This window comes from Haliotis rufescens, unplaced genomic scaffold, assembly GCF_023055435.1.
Source record: "Haliotis rufescens isolate VD_foot unplaced genomic scaffold, xgHalRufe1.0.p SCAF_12, whole genome shotgun sequence".
NCBI classification, from domain to species: domain Eukaryota; kingdom Metazoa; phylum Mollusca; class Gastropoda; order Lepetellida; family Haliotidae; genus Haliotis; species Haliotis rufescens.
The window spans coordinates 37,560,855-37,582,435 of NW_025963802.1; the positions used below are offsets into that span (position 1 = coordinate 37,560,855).

The 21,581-nt window shown below is 43.3% G+C and overlaps 1 protein-coding gene across 4 annotated transcripts in view; it reads right to left on the reverse strand.

Moving 5' to 3' along the window:
- LOC124136565 (complexin-like) overlaps nt 1-21,581 on the reverse strand; it is a 305,393-nt gene that overhangs the window by 107,249 nt on the left and 176,563 nt on the right. The gene's annotated exons all lie outside the window — the stretch shown is intronic.

The window sequence follows — 21,581 nt, forward strand, 5'->3', positions numbered from 1 at the left end:
ATGAAACTCTATTTCAGTATGGACAGATTGTGTTTAATACTTGACAGAAGACATGGGAGCTTATGCACACTCGATGGCCCCAGCAACCTGTTGCTAGGCTGATGTCATGGCATTTCTTTGCCAGTGGATCTTGTAACAAAATACCACAAATTACGTCATAGCGCATTGTGACATGATTGTTAACTTTTTTGGCGCAGGTCCCCATTCCAAAAGGCGATCGTAGCGCAACAACAGTCGTAAGTCTACGTTAAAGTATACGATAACTTTAGCGCTATGATAGCTCAGTGGTGCGGACCCCTGAATTCTAAAGGCCATTGTATGGTATTAAATTCATAAGTAGCAACTTCTGACGAGTTTGAAGTATTATTCTGTTAAAGTCAATTGGATAAGCTGTGGATCGCAGAGATGTCTTCCTATTCACACACGACAGTGAAATTAAAAATAAAATAATTATAAATGGCAAGTAATACATAAAATACTAATCTCACTCCCGTGTAATACCAATTTGATGAAAAAAGTGAATAATTCTGGGATCTGACGAGAGAAAACGAGTCAGATACCAGAACTATTCACTCGTTTCCTATATGTAGCAGATGTTTACTTATTTAAGAAATTAAACATTAAATGTCAACTATTTTAAAGTTTGGTTAGCTGCAAAGTCTGATATTATCTTTAAAAACAAGTACTATTGAAAATGTATATTTACTGACATATACACTTCATATTTCTATTTTCAGTTATTTAGCATGGTAGGCTATATTATCGCGGTAGTTATTTTAAAATGGATAGTAATGGCGAACACATAATTCTTTTACTAACATATTAAATATGTCATGCGCAAAATGTTTCCTGTTCTTTGTTCAACTCTCATGACACATCAGTTAGGACTAATAGATGCTGATTTTGTTAACCAAGTTCCATAAACAAAGTACCTGTCATTAGCGACTCAAGGGCGGGCAACTCTATAGTATTGCGGTATCACCATTACGTCTGGATTATCACTCCCTGTTTTGGATTATGCATAATCAGTATATACGACCTAGGTTGGGTCAAGGGGCATCTTGTAATAAAATGGGTTCTTTTCTAACCATTTTTGAATGGAGGTAGGGGTAATTCCACTTCAAAAACATTCCAGAAACTATCATAAAAAATTAACGTGTATACTCACGGGTAGCCGGCACATACCGCAATGAGTCCTGTATTCGATCATGCTATGACAGGGGTGTGGATTACGCGACAATAAAGAATACGTGATAACATAGAGTCATAATATATTTCCTCGATTAATAGTGCTGGAATTAGATTAAATGGATACTAAAAGTTTATAACCATCAAATATCCAGCTTAAGTCTGTCTCAATATAAATCCAATATATTCATTATCCCAAAAGCAAAACAGAACAGGTGAACAAACACTAGTAATGAGAGAAAGAAAACAATCAAAGCCTTTAAAAAACAACATTTTCATATATCCTACTAAAAATATACAGAAAAACATGGCATAAAAGATTAAATGAAAGTGATATGAGAGAAGCAGGTTGTCCTTAACTTTCTTTTAATCATAAAAATGTTTCTCAGTTGACAAAACTACAGCTTTAAATATCTATTTATGAAGAAAAATAAGTCTTTATCATTACAATGACACAAGACAGCTGCCGTACTGGAATGCAAGGCCAACAAAACACAAAAAATAACAAATCGAACCTACATATACCAAACCAGGAGATATAGATACACCTCATAAACATATTCACATCACTGACACCTTTTCTAATACTACCACATCAAAAGATAAAGACAATAAACATAACATCATCAGTTTGGAAAAGGACAACGCCTAATGTCCTTTGACAGTGGTCTATTACTGTACAAAGCCGGTGCTATGATATATATATACAATCACAGTACTTAGTGCATCATATCTTACGTGAAAAAACAGGACTCTGCTGCTGAAACTGGCTAATGATGCCCACTGTTCCAAGAATAATACTACATGACGTTTGTGGATGATTCATAGAGGTCATGCTTATTTTAAATAGCAATGCAAGATTAGTGCTATAATATGTACAGTTTTACTTGATATCCCTCTTGCTTTCATGGATGATTTTAACATTCATGAATAAATGAGTAGATGCTGAGGTTGGGTTCACTCTGGATACTGAAGATGGGTTTGGATGGAGGGAGACGGATTGAAGATGCGGTAAAGTGGAATGTACCATATATAGAAAATAGAATAAGCATGCTGAAAGAGAGAGAGAGAGAGAGAGAGAGAGAGAGAGAGAGAGAGAGAGAGAGAGAGAGAGAGGGAGAGGGAGAGGGAAAGAGAGAGATGGGGAAGTGAGGGTCTGAGAGAGAGAGAGAGAGAGAGAGAGTGAGAGAGAGAGAGAGAGAGAGAGAGAGAGAGAGAGAGAGAGAGAGAGAGAGAGGGCAGGAGAGGGAAAGAGAGAGATGGGGAAGTGAGGGTCTGAGAGAGAGAGAGAGAGAGAGAGAGAGAAAGAGAGAGAGAGAGAGGGAAATGAGGGAGGGCAGAGAGAGAGAGGGAAGGGAGAGAGAGAGAGAGAGAGAGGGGGAGAGAGGTATGAGTGTGTGTGTCTTTGAGAGATGTATGATAGTGTAACGATGATGATGATGATGATGATGATGATGATGACAACAAGGAAGATGACAACATTGCTCCTGCAGACATTATTTCATCATACACATGAGAATGGTCTCAGAAGAGGCAGTGCTGATAGCTGAGCTTTTAATCCCCCGCAATGTGGCAAATGCCAGAACAATAACTGTCAAAGCTAACCTCATAAAACCTATAAATACTACCTAATGACATAACTACGCTGGTCACACATACAAAAATATTCTTCTGACGACAATTGCATCATAAACTAGTCAATACACCATTTGTGGATTTCAGAGTAGATAAACAGATCAATCAACATAGAAAACAATGCTTCAACAAAAACCTGACTTGTAACTCATTATTAATGGATCCTTTTAACAAAAACAAAATTGAAAGAAAGAATTCTTTTAACAACAGATACTCCCTGGTCTTCATGCTGACCAAAGTCCTCAAGCAATATCATTTTCTTATGTATCTAGTGATGAAACCTTTACTTGACTCAAGAGAAATAAGCTAAATAATCTATGACAATAAAAGCAAAATAACCTCTGTCTCTCTCTTGCAAATTCTAGTCACCAGGAGCAAGAGGATTTCATATACACAGGCTGTTGTAACATACTGAACATAGTTAATTATAGCCTTGACAGCATCAAGAAGCAGATACAGAAGTGTTTGTTTGTTTGTTTGTTGTTTAACACCGTACTGATCAATATTCCAGCTATATGACGGCGGTCTGTAAATAACGAGTCTAGACCAGACAATCCAGTGATTGACATCATGAGCATTGATCCATGCATATGGGGTACGATGACATGTATCAACCAAGTCAGCGAGTCTGACCACCCGATCCTGTTAGTTGCCTCTTACGACAAGCATAGTCGCGTCACCATCAGTACCGTACTAAAGTATGGCCTACCATTAGCTTAGCACCATAGACAAAAAGGATTACGGTAGACATGATCATGGCTCGAATCAAAGACTCGACGTTTACATGTTTCTCTAAGCTAATTCCAGTCATGCCATTGTTTGTTTGTTTGTCTGTCTGTTTGTTGCTTAACGTTGCATGCAGCAATTATTCCAGCTGTATGATTTCAAGGAATGAGTAAGTATATAATAATAATATTAGTGAGTGAATGAGTGAGTGAGTGAATGAGTGAGTGAATGAGTGAGTGAGTGAGTCTCAGCTTGATGGGATGGACAGTCTGATACAGGTCTAAGACGTCTACTCCCGTCACATCCAAATAGTGTTGATGTTTACATTTCTCATCAAATAACATGTATACCAGGCTTATCTCATCGAGTAACCTGACATAGCTAATTCATCAATACCACAGCCGTGATTGAAAATGTTAACTTTCTGTTAGATAAGCATTTTATTTGACAAGAAAAGACAAGTGGTCTATTTATTATGCATTTCCTTGCTGGGTTTCATTACCTTACTCAAACCAGAATGTCACTGAAGTAGATTGAAAGCTGTTACGGTATTTTGTCTCAATTTACTTCAGTGAAATGACATATTATTGCAATTGAATTAAATATTTATTGTATATTTATGAAATAAACAACTTGTGGTCGTTGTTTATCGTCAATAAAACACTGCAGGGAGAATAAACCATGAGGGGCGCAGTGTTTTATTGCACGATAAACAAAGACCACAAGTCGTTTATTTCTTGTATGAGACATCAATATTATGTACAGCCTCTTTAAGATTGTTAGTAAAAAGTACAAGCTTTAAAAACATTTACCCATATTCAAATAATGATGACTCCCTATGTTGCCGACCCGTGAAGATCCTGGGTAGAATAGGTTTTCAGCAACCCATGCTTGCCGTAAAATGCGATTATGCTTGTCGTAAAAGGCGACTAACGGGATCGGGTGGTCAGGCTCGCTGACTTGGTTGATGCATGTCATCAATCCCAATTGTGTGGATCGATGCTCATGATATCAATCACTGGATTGTCTGGTCCAGACTCAATTATTTACAGACTGCCGTCATATAGGTGGAATATTGCTGAGTGCGGCGTAAAACAACAAACAAACAAACAAAAATCCCTATGTTGCCCAGCTAGACACTCCCCTCTCAAAAATAACGTTGTCAAACATACAATGTCATCAAGTTGGGAGCGCATGTTTGAATTTCAAGAAATGACGTAACAATAGAACAATGTTTTATCGTGAAAAAAAAATGTTTTGTTCTTCATTGTTCTTTATCGGGTAGCTGTCTTATATTTTCAGATAAATGTAGTACCACATCACTAAATACATATTAAACATTCAAGAACATATTTTCTGCTCCCATAAGGAATGAAGCTGATCCCTGTCACAAGGTTGTTTCTGTCTGTGTCTCACACCTAACATCCGATCACACCAGACTAAATACTTCCTGCATTAACAAACCACACAATCTCAGTTTGCAAAATTACAACAATTTAGCCCTTTCGCCACTTTCAAAGTTTGGACATACTCATTCAGGGCCACAGAACAGGGCCCTGATAATGGATAAGATAGATGTCCGAATATAACGATTCGTCTCACCTCACTGATCATGATACACAAGTTTCATGATACACAAGTCGAGTCAACCTAGCTCTCAACAAGAATGTTTCGTTTGTAGATTAACGCCGTACTCAGCAATATTCGGGCTGTATCATGTTAGCCTGTATATAATCAAGTCTTGACCAGACAATCCAGTGATCGATATTGTGAGCAACATTCCACGCTGTCATGATACGATGACACAATCAACCAAGTCATCGTACCTCACCACATGTTCAATTTGATCGCCTCTTACGACCAGGCTGCTGGAGACCAAATCTATCCCAGAATCCCCACTGGGTCTACAAGAATGTAAAGAATGCTAATTCAGGGAATTGCATCACAGCCCTGAATATGGATGGCATTCCTTCGATTCGGACCGAATCCTAGGTTCAGCAGCTTGGCTGAAGGGTCTGACCTTGAGTTCTGGTCTGACGATGTCCAATATCAACATTTACCCAGCGTAATCCCATAAATCATAGTGGTAGACAGGCTAACCACATTCCCATCTTTGCGATTAGTTCAGGAACACAAGTACGTTCTATACATCACACTTACAGGATGTACAGGCCAAAAAAATCCCATTACAGAAAGGAAATGGGCCAAATCAATACGAAAAAACTGTCTTCATGTTGTGATCCAGAACAAATGTGCGGAGATCAGCAGCGTTGTTCAAAAGTATGCACGCATGAAAGAAAAAGAAACGAGAAAAAAAGAGTGTCTTCACAAAATTCTGATATGGAAATAATCATGAAAATTGGGACAAAAATCTGTTGTGAAAAAGCAATTTATATTAATAAAATGAAAAATTCTTCTCTCTTTGAACATAATTTACATATTATCTCTACACCTTGATGTTGGACCTGAATAATGGCGAGAAATAGTTGCCTGCTTGTTGCTTCATCATCTTCAGCACTGATGATAAAGACCTCCATATAACTCACTGATGCTCGTAACAAACTTTTTGGTGAAATATTCCGTTTTGAGTCTGACATCAAGGACGAATCCACGAATCTTGTAAAAAAATACCCTCCACCACTACATAACAAGAAATACTACCACACTTACATCTAATGGTCTCAGTATTTGTCATATTCAATTCATCATGGCAGATATTTACGAGAACAGATCCACAGCGTGGGGTTCAGGGAGGCTAACCATGTGAACTATCAGACCGAAGTCTCCATTATTGGATTGGTTGTGACTGTCCATTTTGCAGGAGATATCATGGCACTGCCTGGTGGTCTTGTCAAGAATTCCCCCCTGATGTACCGCAGCCGACAGTCAATTACCATACCCGCGGTGCCTCTCAAGATCCCATGCATAAGAAAACGCGTCTTTTTTCACAACGTAAGAGCACAATTACTGCGAGTCCTTCCTCACCAATCTGGCTCAGCGGCCAGCCTCTGAACACGACTGTTCATACAGGGAGGTAAATAGGCCACATTAGCGATGAAATTACTAACTTAACAGGATTTGGAGAAGAAGCTTCGACCTTCACAAACAGACTCCTGCGATTCTGATAAGCTGCTTCAAAGTCCTATACCGGGGATATTTAGTCATCTACAAAAACATTCAGGCCCAAGATGGCTAATTACACAAGTATTCTGTGGCTCGTCTTTCCTTTATGTATGGGGGGTAGACATTAATGGGAATATCAAAGACAATTCAACCTTTGTTTATGAGGTGATTAGTTTAATTATTCCAGAGAACCAGGCTAAATTGTATGAATATAAATCCAATTATGTTTTTGTTTCCATCCCTCCCTCCCTTTCTCCTTCCTCCCTCCCTTCCCCCTCTCTCTCCGCCCTCCCTCCCTTCCCCATCTCTCTCTCTGCCCTCCTTCCCTCTCTCTCTCTCCTCCCTCTCTCCCTTCCTTCCCCATCTCTCTCTCCCTTCCTTCCCCATCTCTCTCTCCTTCCCTTCCCCATCTCTCTCTCTGCCCTCCTTCCCTCTCTCTCTCTCCTCCTTCTCTCCCTTCCTTCCCCATCTCTCTCTCCTTCCCTTCCCCATCTCTCTCTCTGCCCTCCCTCCCTCTCTCTCCCTCCCTTCCCCCTCTCCTCCCTCCCTCTCTCGCTCCCTCCATTTCCCCTCTCTCTGCCCCCTCTCTCCCTCCCTTCCCCATCTCTCTCTCTCTGCCCTGCCTCCCCTCCCTCCCTTCCTTCCCCCCTCTCTCTCTTTCCCTCCCTCCCTTACTTCCCCATCTCTCTCTCCCTCCATTTCCCCATCTCTCTCCTCCCTCTATCTCTCTCCCTTCCTTCCCCATCTCTCTCTCTCCCTTCCTTCCCCATCTCTCTCTCTCTGCCCTGCCTCCCCTCCCTCCCTTCCTTCCCCCCTCTCTCTCTTTCCCTCCCTCCCTTACTTCCCCATCTCTCTCTCCCTCCATTTCCCCTCTCTCTCCTCCCTCTATCTCTCTCCCTTCCTTCCCCATCTCTCTCTCTCCCTTCCTTCCCCATCTCTCTCTGCCCTGCCTCCCCTCCCTCCCTTCCTTCCCCCCTCTCTCTCTTTCCCTCCCTCCCTTACTTCCCCATCTCTCTCTCCCTCCATTTCCCCTCTCTCTCCTCCCTCTATCTCTCTCCCTTCCTTTCCCATCTCTCTCTCTCCCTTCCTTCCCCATCTCTCTCTCTCTGCCCTGCCTCCCCTCCCTCCCTTCCTTCCCCCCTCTCTCTCTTTCCCTCCCTCCCTTACTTCCCCATCTCTCTCTCCCTCCATTTCCCCTCTCTCTCCTCCCTCTATCTCTCTCCCTTCCTTCCCCATCTCTCTCTCTCTGCCCTCCCTCCCTTCCTTTCCCCCTCTATCCTCCCTCTCTCTTTCCCTCCCTCCCTTACTTCCCCATCTCTCTCTCCCTCCATTTCCCCTCTGTCCTCCCTCTATCTCTCTCTCTCTCCCTCCCTTCCCCATCTCTCTCTCTGCCCTCCCTCCCCCTCCCTCCCTTCCTTCCCCCCTCTCTCCTCCCTCTCTCTCTTTCCCTCCCTCCCTTACTTCCACATCTCTCTCTCCCTCCCTTCCCCATCTCTCTCTCTGCCCTCCCTCCCCCTCCCTCCCTTCCTTCCCCCCTCTCTCCTCCCTTTCTCTCTTTCCCTCCCTCCCTTACTTCCCCATCTCTCTCCCTCCCTTCCCCATCTCTCTCTCTGCCCTCCCTCCCTCTCTCTCCCTTCCTTTCCCTCCCTCTCTCTCTCTCTCCCTCCCGTTCCCCTCTCTCTCCTCCTTCTCTCTCCCTCCCTCTCTCCGCAATAACAATTGTCAAGGCATATGAGACCTAAACACTGCTTGAGATAACAATGCAGTTTGTTTACGGAGGCACCCAGTCATATTGAAGAAAGGAAAGGTCAGCTTAAATGATGTTTATATTTTCATCTGTGAGTCCTAAAATTAGAACTTAGTCTAGCGTGAACAGTTTGACATAAAGAATTTATACATTACATCTATCAACAAAGTCTTTGATATGTTTCTATCAGTTAGATCTCTGGAGTATGATTAGTTGATATGGAAGGTATTGTGAGATAATGTGAATTTCCTGAGGTTTTGATGTTTCTAATTAAACTCTATATTTGTAATTGTTCTTTCATAATAAACTATGAATATATTTATCCTGCAGTGAGGTATTTTAATGCTTGAATAGGTATCCCACTGTTTGATCAGCTTTTTGATGACGACGAAAAACTGATGCCCACCACAAGGGGAGGTGACACAAGGTGAGATGACACAGTGGACAAGGGGCTGACACAAGGTGAGATGACACAGTGGACAAGGGGCTGACACAAGGTGAGATGACACAGTGGACAAGGGGCTGACACAAGGGGAGATGACACAGTGGACAAGGGGCTGACACAAGGTGAGATGACACAGTGGACAAGGGGCTGACACAAGGTGAGATGACACAGTGGACAAGGGGCTGACACAAGGTGCGATGACACAGTGGACAAGGGGCTGACACAAGGGGAGATGACACAGTGGACAAGGGGCTGACACAAGGTGAGATGACACAGTGGACAAGGGGCTGACACAAGGTGAGATGACACAGTGGACAAGGGGCTGACACAAGGGGAGATGACACAGTGGACAAGGGGCTGACACAAGGTGAGATGACACAGTGGACAAGGGGCTGACACAAGGGGAGATGACACAGTGGACAAGGGGCTGACACAAGGGGAGATGACACAGTGGACAAGGGGCTGACACAAGGTGAGATGACACAGTGGACAAGGGGCTGACACAAGGTGAGATGACACAGTGGACAAGGGGCTGACACAAGGTGAGATGACACAGTGGACAAGGGGCTGACACAAGGTGAGATGACACAGTGGACAAGGGGCTGACACAAGGGGAGATGACACAGTGGACAAGGGGCTGACACAAGGGGAGATGACACAGTGGACAAGGGGCTGACACAAGGTGAGATGACACAGTGGACAAGGGGCTGACACAAGGTGAGATGACACAGTGGACAAGGGGCTGACACAAGGGGAGATGACACAGTGGACAAGGGGCTGACACAAGGTGAGATGACACAGTGGACAAGGGGCTGACACAAGGTGAGATGACACAGTGGACAAGGGGCTGACACAAGGTGAGATGACACAGTGGACAAGGGGCTGACACAAGGGGAGATGACACAGTGGACAAGGGGCTGACACAAGGTGAGATGACACAGTGGACAAGGGGCTGACACAAGGTGAGATGACACAGTGGACAAGGGGCTGACACAAGGTGAGATGACACAGTGGACAAGGGGCTGACACAAGGGGAGATGACACTGTGGACAAGGGGCTGACACAAGGGGAGGTGACACAAGGTGAGATGACACAGTGGACAAGGGGCTGACACAAGGGGAGATGACACAGTGGACAAGGGGCTGACACAAGGTGAGATGACACAGTGGACAAGGGGCTGACACAAGGTGAGATGACACAGTGGACAAGGGGCTGACACAAGGTGAGATGACACAGTGGACAAGGGGCTGACACAAGGTGAGATGACACAGTGGACAAGGGGCTGACACAAGGGGAGATGACACAGTGGACAAGGGGGTGACACAAGGGGAGATGACACAGTGGACAAGGGGCTGACACAAGGGGAGATGACACAGTGGACAAGGGGCTGACACAAGGGGAGATGACACAGTGGACAAGGGGCTGACACAAGGGGAGATGACACAGTGGACAAGGGGCTGACACAAGGGGAGATGACACAGTGGACAAGGGGCTGACACAAGGTGAGATGACACAGTGGACAAGGGGCTGACACAAGGTGAGATGACACAGTGGACAAGGGGCTGACACAAGGTGAGATGACACAGTGGACAAGGGGCTGACACAAGGGGAGATGACACAGTGGACAAGGGGCTGACACAAGGGGAGATGACACAGTGGACAAGGGGCTGACACAAGGTGAGATGACACAGTGGACAAGGGGCTGACACAAGGGGAGATGACACAGTGGACAAGGGGCTGACACAAGGTGAGATGACACAGTGGACAAGGGGCTGACACAAGGGGAGATGACACAGTGGACAAGGGGCTGACACAAGGGGAGATGACACAGTGGACAAGGGGCTGACACAAGGTGAGATGACACAGTGGACAAGGGGCTGACACAAGGTGAGATGACACAGTGGACAAGGGGCTGACACAAGGGGAGATGACACAGTGGACAAGGGGCTGACACAAGGGGAGATGACACAGTGGACAAGGGGCTGACACAAGGTGAGATGACACAGTGGACAAGGGGCTGACACAAAATGAGATGACACTGTGGACAAGGGGCTGACACAAGGGGAGATGACACAGTGGACAAGGGGCTGACACATGGTGAGATGACACAGTGGACAAGGGGCTGACACAAGGGGAGATGACACAGTGGACAAGGGGCTGACACAAGGTGAGATGACACAGTGGACAAGGGGCTGACACATGGTGAGATGACACAGTGGACAAGGGGCTGACACAAGGTGAGATGACACAGTGGACAAGGGGCTGACACAAGGTGAGATGACACAGTGGACAAGGGGCTGACACAAGGTGAGATGACACAGTGGACAAGGGGCTGACACATGGTGAGATGACACAATCAACAAGGGGCTGACATAAGATGAGATGACATAGTGGACAAGGGGCTGACACAAGGTGAGATGACACAGTGGACAAGGGGCTGACACAAGGGGAGATGACACAGTGGACAAGGGGCTGACACAAGGTGAGATGACACAGTGGACAAGGGGCTGACACATGGTGAGATGACACAGTGGACAAGGGGCTGACACAAGGTGAGATGACACAGTGGACAAGGGGCTGACACATGGTGAGATGACACAGTGGACAAGGGGCTAACACAAGGTGAGATGACACAGTGGACAAGGGGCTGACACAAGGGGAGATGACACAGTGGACAAGGGGCTGACACAAGGTGAGATGACACAGTGGACAAGGGGCTGACACATGGTGAGATGACACAGTGGACAAGGGGCGGACACAAGGTGAGATGACACAGTGGACAAGCGTCGGACACAAGGTGAGATGACACAGTGGACAAGGGGCTAACACAAGGTGAGATGACACAGTGGACAAGGGGCTGACACAAGGTGAGATGACACAGTGGACAAGGGGCTGACACAAGGTGAGATGACAGTGGACAAGGGGCTGACACATGTGGAGATGACACAGTGGACAAGGGGCTGACACATGGTGAGATGACAAAGTGGACAAGGGGCGGACACAAGGGGAGATGACACAGTGGACAAGGGGCTGACACATGGTGAGATGACACAGTGGACAAGGGGCTGACACAAGGGGAGATGACACAGTGGACAAGGGGCTAACACAAGGTGAGATGACACAGTGGACAAGGGGCTGACACAAGTGGAGATGACACAGTGGACAAGGGGCTGACACAAGGTGAGATGACACAGTGGACAATGGGCTGACACAAGGTGAGATGACACAGTGGACAAGGGTCTGACACAAGGTGAGATGACACAGTGGACAAGGGGCTGACACAAGGTGAGATGACACAGTGGACAAGGGGCTGACACATGGTGAGATGACACAGTGGACAAGGGGCTGACACATGGTGAGATTACACAGTGGACAAGGGGCTGACACATGGTGAGATGACACAGTGGACAAGGGCTGACACAAGGTGAGATGACACAGTGGACAAGGGGCTGACAAAAGGTGAGATGACCCAGTGGACAAGGGGCTGACATAAGATGAGATGACACAGTGGACAAGGGGCTGACACAAGGTGAGATGACACAGTGGACAAGGGGCTGACACATGGTGAGATGACACAGTGGACAAGGGGCTGACACAAGGTGAGATGACACAGTGGACAATGGGCGGACACAAGGTGAGACGACACAGTGGACAAGGGGCGGACACAAGGTGAGATGACACAGTGGACAAGGGGCTGACACAAGGTGAGATGACACAGTGGACAAGGGGCTGACACATTGTGAGATGACACAGTGGACAAGGGGCTGACACATGGTGAGATGACACAGTGGACAAGGGGCTGGCACATGGTGAGATGACACAGTGGACAAGGGGCTGACACAAGGTGAGATGACACAGTGGACAAGGGGCTGACACAAGTTGAGATGAGCCAGGAGCACATTATTTTGGGAAAGTGATAATCTAAAATTTGAAAAAAAATCACTGTGGCTTATAAATATCCATAAGGTTTAAGAAAATATGTAAACAGACGACATTTGGCACCAACAAAATAAATACCTGACAACCTGGTTAACAAAAAAACACTTCCTCAGACAGGACAAAAAAATCAGGAAAATTCAGAGAATATTACTTGTGTGCAAATGTCGTACTGATTTCATTATACAATATTCATGAATTCAGACACAAGTTCAGCAAAATCAATAGGGTATATATACACAAATATAATATAATCTTTGTTTACAATTCATCACAGCTGCAGTGAAGAGGAAGTTTCTTCTAAATTGAGATGCTAACAGCATCAACACGACATCAATGATATGCAGTGATGCTTTGTAGTGAACTACTGTCATTGAACATTACGTGAACTGTGGTATTAACAAATCACAACAACAACACTGTATATCGTTACCTTGAACCATATACATAAATAACATGTTTGTAAACAGGAATTTTTTTAAGATTACAGATAACAGATTGAAGATAACTGTGTGCCCTTGGCAGGAAATCATTAATTCGTGCCAAATCTGCATATCTTGAAAGTTAGATATTTTAACATTGCATTTAATACATGCAATACATTAAAGCAACTTCTTCTGTATTGATCTTGTTATCAGAAATACAAGTCGCCTCAAAGCCCTAACATTAATTATAACCATATTATAGCTAAAATGGTTAGAATTATCATTAAACCGCCCGTATGTTATCAGAAATGAGGGGCCACTGAAACTTGATAATGCCCTCACATTGGTTGACAACAGGCCATTATCACGCCTGTTGTGAGGTGACGTCATATTAATGTTCAATAGTGATGTCATCTGGTTTGTTCTATGACGTCTCTATAGTAAAAGTGGGTCAGTGACATTTATGGTGTTGATTGCAGTAACTGTTTCAAAACAGATATTATTGTTTCGTTTAATTTGATAACAACTTCAATCAGTTTTAGCTATAACAACGGTAATTCTATTTTTCAGGGCATTATCATTTGCAGAAGCCCTCGCTCTTTTCAACTGGCCTCCATTGGGCAGTTGATGGAAGACCTCAGGCTTCTGTAAATGATAATGCCCTGAAAAATAGCATTACCCCTATATCAACATGAATTCAGGAAAAAATATTTTGGGTATTTGTACTGATGATGGCTGCCAACTTGGGTCCGAATAGCAGCCCATAAACTGGTCTAGATAGATCCCTCGTGCATCAATAGCCATCCAAGACATCAAAGGAATGTATACACTTCATACAAGTCAATATTGGCGGCAACGGTTGATTGGATCGGTAGTTTTTGTGAAAAGACTTATTATTAATATGAACAATTGAAGTCTGAAAATGCTCCCTGGTTACAAGTCTCTAGTTTGCATGGTGATGCATATCATCGCTCAATAAACATTGAGTGCTTTGGAAAGTTGCACTGGTTGTGAGGATAATGCATTAGAAGCTGTTTCGACATTGTGAAAATATTGCAGCCTGACACTCAAAAAGGATCTAGTCCAGTTGATAAAAAAATTCAGTGTTGATTAGGTTTCTGCCATTAAAAGTTATCAAATGTGGAAAAAAAAGGGTTTGAGTTAAACAAATTCACTTGCTTTTGGCACCAAATGGAATATTGCAACATCTTTTATGAAAGCTTGTAAACTACTAAGAAAATGACAGAAAATAGATAGACAGTCGGAACATATTTCGTGTATCAGTCAAGGCACAAACTCTTCTTTACTTTGGGTTGTTGGGGCCTTCCGATCAATAGCCTTTCATTAACCTCCTAACTCTGACAGGCTTCCAATTAACTGACTTTGAAAAGAACATTCAATTCTTCCATGCACTGATTTGACACAATGATTTCAAGCAACGGGAAATGTCCATCGAGGCACGGTGAAAGAAATTACTGGAATCTGCAGAATGCTTTGTTCATTATATGATTAATTGACTTCCATATTGCTGACAACGCCACATGCTCAATGTTGCAGTTCCAGCAGATCTGATATTCCGGTTCGCATTGTCTCAGAGGAACTCTGGGTAAGAGGAGTGGCGCCACCTGACCAGATAAGTGATGATTAATACAGGTACACTGCATATAGCTGGAATATTGCTGAGTGCGGCGTTAAACAACAAATAAACATAAATATTGAGTTGTATAAATAAGTGTCCAATATACATAATGGCAGAGGTTCCACCCTGGCTCTGAAACAGCACAAGTGCATCTGTGTCAGCTACTGATGAACCTCCTGTTGATCCTTCATTATAGAATAGAGACACTACCTATATATATACTTGTGACTATCTGCACAGCTTTTAAAAACAAACTTTAGTTCTTACATGTCATTGGTTGAAGAAAGTATTCACAAACAAACAAACAATCAAAAGTAATAAACATTCAATGAAGCTATATGACAGTTAATTACGGCAGTCTGGACATTGGTCAAGTACAGACATTAGAATAGCAGAATTAATTCTAGGTCATGCCATTGCACCACTGGCACATTGAATTTTCAAATGGTGTAGATTATAGTTACATTGTTGTTTGTTGTTTAACACCACACTCAGCAATATCGCAGCTATATGACGGCGGTCAGTAAATAATCAAGTCTGGACAAGACAATCTAGTGATTGACATCATGAGCATCAAACCATGCAATTGGGATACGATGACATGCATCAACCAAGTCGGCGAGCCTGACCACCTGATCCCGTAAGTCGCCTCTTACGACAAGCATAGTCGCTTTTTACGTCAAACATGGGTTGCTGAAGACCTATTCTACCCTGGATCATCACCTATTCTACCCCGAATCATCACCTATTCTACCCCGGATCATCAGGGGATGATTAAAGTTATGAAGCGACCATGAAGGTGCATGTGTTTGAATTAATTCCAATCTAATAAAAAATAAAGTGTCCCACTATCGAAACAATGTGAGATTGTAACCTTCTTAAAACTCCAAATCATGGACTCACAAACACAGCATTATATATACTGCACATGGTTAGAGAGATCCTATGGCTTTGTATACAGCTGAATCAGTGTTGAGTGCTCTGCACACTGTATAAAGAATAACTATGCACAATGCAATGCCCATGAAACGCTTTCAGGTAACTGCTCCGAAACATTTTATATCAAGCTTGGTGATTGGTCCATAATGACCAGTAGTAGCCAATCATATTTCAAATAGAATATTTCCATGACATTGGCAACACATAGCCAGATGGCCATTATATAAAGGGTTGAACTGTCATCAGCCAAATGGAAGCCAAGGGTATTTTCATTCTTTTCAAAGAAATATGAAATATAAATATTGACAAGGTATTGGCACATTCTTAGAACAGTCATGAATATGTGACTTTCATGAATATTCAAAATTAATAAACTTTGGAGAATATATATGCATAATCAAGCACTAGGGTCAATAGAATATCAATAGAAGTGGAAAGGCCAAAACTGAGTTAAAATCAAATTCCAATGCACCACACCATTCATGACCAACTCCGGTTATTCCGGGACAAGCCGAATAGCGACTCTTGCCCCTCTCATGGCCATTTTTGCCACTGAGTTCCGTCTTAGCGCAAACGGGCAAACCTAAACCAATTGTGAACTCATTGCGTAATGGTTCACATATTATTTCAACATGTATGATATATATTGCAGATGCAATTCAAAGCACCGGGACGTGCGTAATTATACAGTATGACTGAACATATTTAAATGTATCTTGGGTATATTTTTAGATGCAAGACATATGTAAAATCAAAAATTATTTCTGAGGGATTCTTTGACGAAGAACTTGAAATCATACGTGCATTCTGATTGGTTTGTCATATTTTCGCACATAACATTCATCGATAGGGGGACAAGTCTTCTTGCGGGTTATGGAAAGGGGCGAGTGGTGACGAATGGCACCACACACCACACTGTATATTAATACCAGCAATACAAACCTGATAATGGTCAATAATGGGACTGTCAATACAGTTGCCATGGTTTTCAGTAACAATCATATTGAAAATCTGACCAGCATGTAGATCCGACGAATAATGTTTGGTAAGATGAGTGTCGGGATGCATTGCGATATATTGGGAACTGAAGTGTTTGACAGTGATTGACACTCATTGTACATACAGATCCTATCTTGCTCATACTAATGTCAATATTACAGTATTAGAAATTGACACTAGTCCAGTTGTCCTTGCCAAACTGCTCAATAGTTAAGGTATCATAAGGACTCGTAGAAATTTGCCATTTTTAAGGGTTTTGCTATACATTATCATTATAAGGACTTGTGGACTAAAATAGTTAGTTTCTATCGCTGTATTACCAAGCATTGTCAGTCGCCCCAATTTTGAGGTGGCACAGGTGGCCCAGTCATCTAAAGCACGGATTCACTGTGCAGAGTTGCATCCCTTGGTCACGCCAGAAACCTATAATTGTGGGTTCAGAATCCCGGTTCGCCTCGATTATGTTTCTAGGTTTGTCATTTGTCCATTCACTGAAGTGGTAAACATCTGAAACTTGCATCACTTCGAGCTTTCCTCCCACATTAAGCTGACACGCCATGATATAACTTGAATACTGTTAAAAAAGCAGTGTTAAACCCAACTCACTCACTCACTCACTTTTGAAGTTATGGATAAAGGGGAGATAACAATGTGAGAGTATAATCACGTTTCTGTCATTCTGTGAAACAATTTCGAAAGGAAACAGCACCTTTTGTGAATGAATTTCGGGGTAGAGTTTAGGTTAGACAATTCAAATAATACCTCAACTAATCATATTTTTTAAGCCAACATATAACCAAACACAGATCAAATATTGCTCAAGACATGTATCGTTTGAAAAGCGTATTGCAATGTACCGGTTACACCACACAGTCTGAAGTAACACAGCTTCGTGTAACGTGACTTCAAGGCAAGTGAGATATATGTGTCACATCATGTCTACAGATCTAAGAGGGCAACATAAAAGTTGAAAGGTCAAAAGGGGAACAACTCCCAGAGTAGAAAACAAGTTTATTTTGTTTGTTGTTCAACAAAACTTATATCCCCACTGTATAATATGGCAGTGGTCTGGGTGATGACTTGCAATCAACCAAGCCTGTTCACCAGGGTCCCATTGTACAAATCAACTTTAGCGTTACGCCTGTCGCAAGTCTATGTTAAGGTATGGGAGTTACGATCACCTTGGCGCTAAGATCCCTTTGTACAACTCACCTCTGATCAATGAAGCAGCCCCTAATGACAAATGAATAAATTGCAAGTGATTCCATGGCATCTAATCAAGCAATATTTTGTGTTTGTTTCCATAAACCAGACCTGTGAAGATTCCGGGTTAGAATAGGTCTTCAGCAACCCATGATTGCCGTAAAATGTGACTATGTTTGTCGTAAAAGGCAACTAAATATCAATCACTGGATTGTCTGGTCCAGACTTGATTATTTACAGACCGCCGTCATATTGCTGAGTGCGGCATTTAACAAAAAACTCACTCACTCATATAACTAGGCATCACGAGGCATCATTAGACATCAGTAGACATCACTAGACAGATATCACTAGACAGACATCACTATACATCACTAGATATCAGTAGACATCAGTAGACATCTCAGTAGACATCACTAGATTTAGATATGTGACAATCAAGGACATGCATTTCCAAAACTTTTGACACTGGTATTTTAATATCTTGTTCAGATACATGACGAATAATGGCACAGGTTTCAACGGTTGAACTACCAAGTTTATAACTTTCAAAAGGAGGGCATATGACCTACTCAGAGGCTGATATTCGTCCCTGATCAGAATTAATAATTTCTAATTTATGTTAATATAGCTGTAACTAACATGATGGCTTAAACAAGGTGGCATGTATTTCACTGATAACATCCTTGCATTGAATGCAACAATCTAAAACAATCTCAAAATGCCTATGCAAAAAAACAAAAAAGGAATAAGAAGCTTCTGTATCTTTTGCCTCCCAAATGAACCCACATTATTTCTGCAATCTGACAAACACTCTGTCAAGTACTTCATGTAAGTCTTACAAATGGTTCATGTTTGATTTAAAGACTGATGCAAGTCTTCAAGACAAGCACAGTCAAAACAAACATGTTTATTCTGCTAAGCATTCTAGTGGCCTTGAACTGCCCCGAGGAATCTGATCAACAACTACGTCTCTCCGCCCAATCCCAATTCCATCTCCCCCCCCCCCCCAACCCCCCATTCCAAGCGGGTCTGGCACCAACTATGGTCTGCCCAGATCATGTCCATTTCAGGGAATTCAATCAATCAGGCTAACACATTCAATTTCCTCAGCTTCCGACAAACCTACGGGCTCACTAGTAGCCAAAGGGATTGCATTAAATTTCAATGGAGGCGACACTGTTCCTTTGACCAGGTTGCACTTGTGACCACTAAAAATGACACATCATAAAACGCGGCCATATGGTACCACTGGGGCTGGCACCACTGGCCACCGTTGGCGCTTGACCATTGTGTGACCGTTACCGCCAGCAACCTTTGAGGTACCTGAAGTCAAAAGGAGACAAACTCCTGACCATAAAGGATATCTGTCTGCAACAAGCTATCTAATTGTTAATTGAGTCGTCAGGAACAGAGGCCACGATCTGATGTGCAGCAAACCTAGTTCGTGTGATCCATGCAGCAGATCTTTGACTATTTCTGTCATTCTTTCTCCAGGGTAACAACATAATGAAGTTTGAAACGAAGCCAAAGTGTGTTAACTATTGGTTTCTTCCTCATGAGACTGCTCTCCAAGTGTTGGACCAAAATAGTTGATCTCAGTTCCAGCCATTAAACAATTTGGTATCCCTTGTCATGCATAATAAAGCTATTCTTATATTACAGATTGAAGTTGGGTGCTGTTTTCCTGAAAGAAAATCGAAAGAACAATGTCCTTCAGTAAATTTGTTACAACTGGCGCTTAAATCAACATGTTCATTCTGTTGGAAATCTAATAAGATTGTGGCATTCGCTCTAATTGTGTTAGCTCAAAGTTGCAGGGATAGAAGAAAACTTGAGATAAGCAGTATGTATGAGTGTGACACTACGATGGCAAATGAAATGGACTTGCGTCCTTATGCTCATATTCACAGATCAGTCAATCAGAATGATAAGTAAATTAAAACACTGTTCAATTGCTGATTTATTTTGAAAAGAGATGTATGACCATGAATTATTGGATCATGTGTAAAACGATGTGAAGATTAAAACACTTTGCAAATTTACTTTTATATCAAGTGATACCAATTGATTGTGGGGCAACGACCATGCCGTCGCGGTATGATAGAACACGCCAATCATTCAGATCATACAGTGGGGCCAACCAATTCCTACTAGCAGGCTCCACAACCAACTAGAGTCACAGCAAGCATCAGCAAGTCAGCTCTTACAACAAGCATGGGGTACTGGGGACCTAGTCAGCTCTTACAACAAGCATGGGGTACTGGGGGCCTAGTCAGCTCTTACAACAAGCATGGGATACTGGGGACCTAGTCAGCCCTTACAACAAGCATGGGGTACTGGGGGCCTAGTCAGCTCTTACAACAAGCATGGGATACTGGGGGCCTAGTCAGCTCTTACAACAAGCATGGGGTACTGGGGGCCTAGTCAGCTCTTACAACAAGCATGGGGTACTGGGGGCCTAGTCAGCTCTTACAACAAGCATGGGATACTGGGGGCCTAGTCAGCTCTTACAACAAGCATGGGGTACTGGGGGCCTAGTCAGCTCTTACAACAAGCATGGGGTACTGGGGGCCTAGTCAGCTCTTACAACAAGCATGGGATACTGGGGGCCTAGTCAGCTCTTACAACAAGCATGAGGTACTGGGGGCCTAGTCAGCTCTTACAACAAGCATGAGGTACTGGGGGCCTAGTCAGCTCTTACAACAAGCATGGGGTACTGGGGGCCTAGTCAGCTCTTACAACAAGCATGGGGTACTGGGGGCCTAGTCAGCTCTTACAACAAGCATGGGGTACTGGGGGCCTAGTCAGCTCTTACAACAAGCATGGGGTACTGGGGGCCTAGTCAGCTCTTACAACAAGCATGGGATACTGGGGGCCTAGTCAGCTCTTACAACAAGCATGGGGTACTGGGGGCCTAGTCAGCTCTTACAACAAGCATGGGGTACTGGGGGCCTAGTCAGCTCTTACAACAAGCATGGGATACTGGGGGCCTAGTCAGCTCTTACAACAAGCATGAGGTACTGGGGGCCTAGTCAGCTCTTACAACAAGCATGAGGTACTGGGGGCCTAGTCAGCTCTTACAACAAGCATGGGGTACTGGGGACCTAGTCAGCTCTTAGAACAAGCATGAGGTACTGGGGGCCTAGTCAGCCCTTACAACAAGCATGGGGTACTGGACCCTATTCTGTCCCATAATTCCACACACTGATGAACAGTTTCTATAATGAACCCTGACCTCAAATAAATGGATTATCTCAAAGTTCAATATTTGTAGATTATTAATGTGACGAAGGAACAGCAATCATCACAGATATCCCTAAGGAAGGAGAAGTCACGGTCTAACTACTAGGACACTTAGGCTCTCTATTGGGAGATTATGGAATTGAGGAGCCAATACATTCAATCATGTCATAGCTTCATCTTCTTCACAGACAGTGTACACCGGACAGTCTGCACGGAATAAACTCGTTTGATGGAGTAAGATGTTCACAGGAAGAAAAACATGATAACTCTCACTGTGCCATTATCGGCAATGTTTGTCATTATGGATTAAATGATAAAGAAAATCTGTAT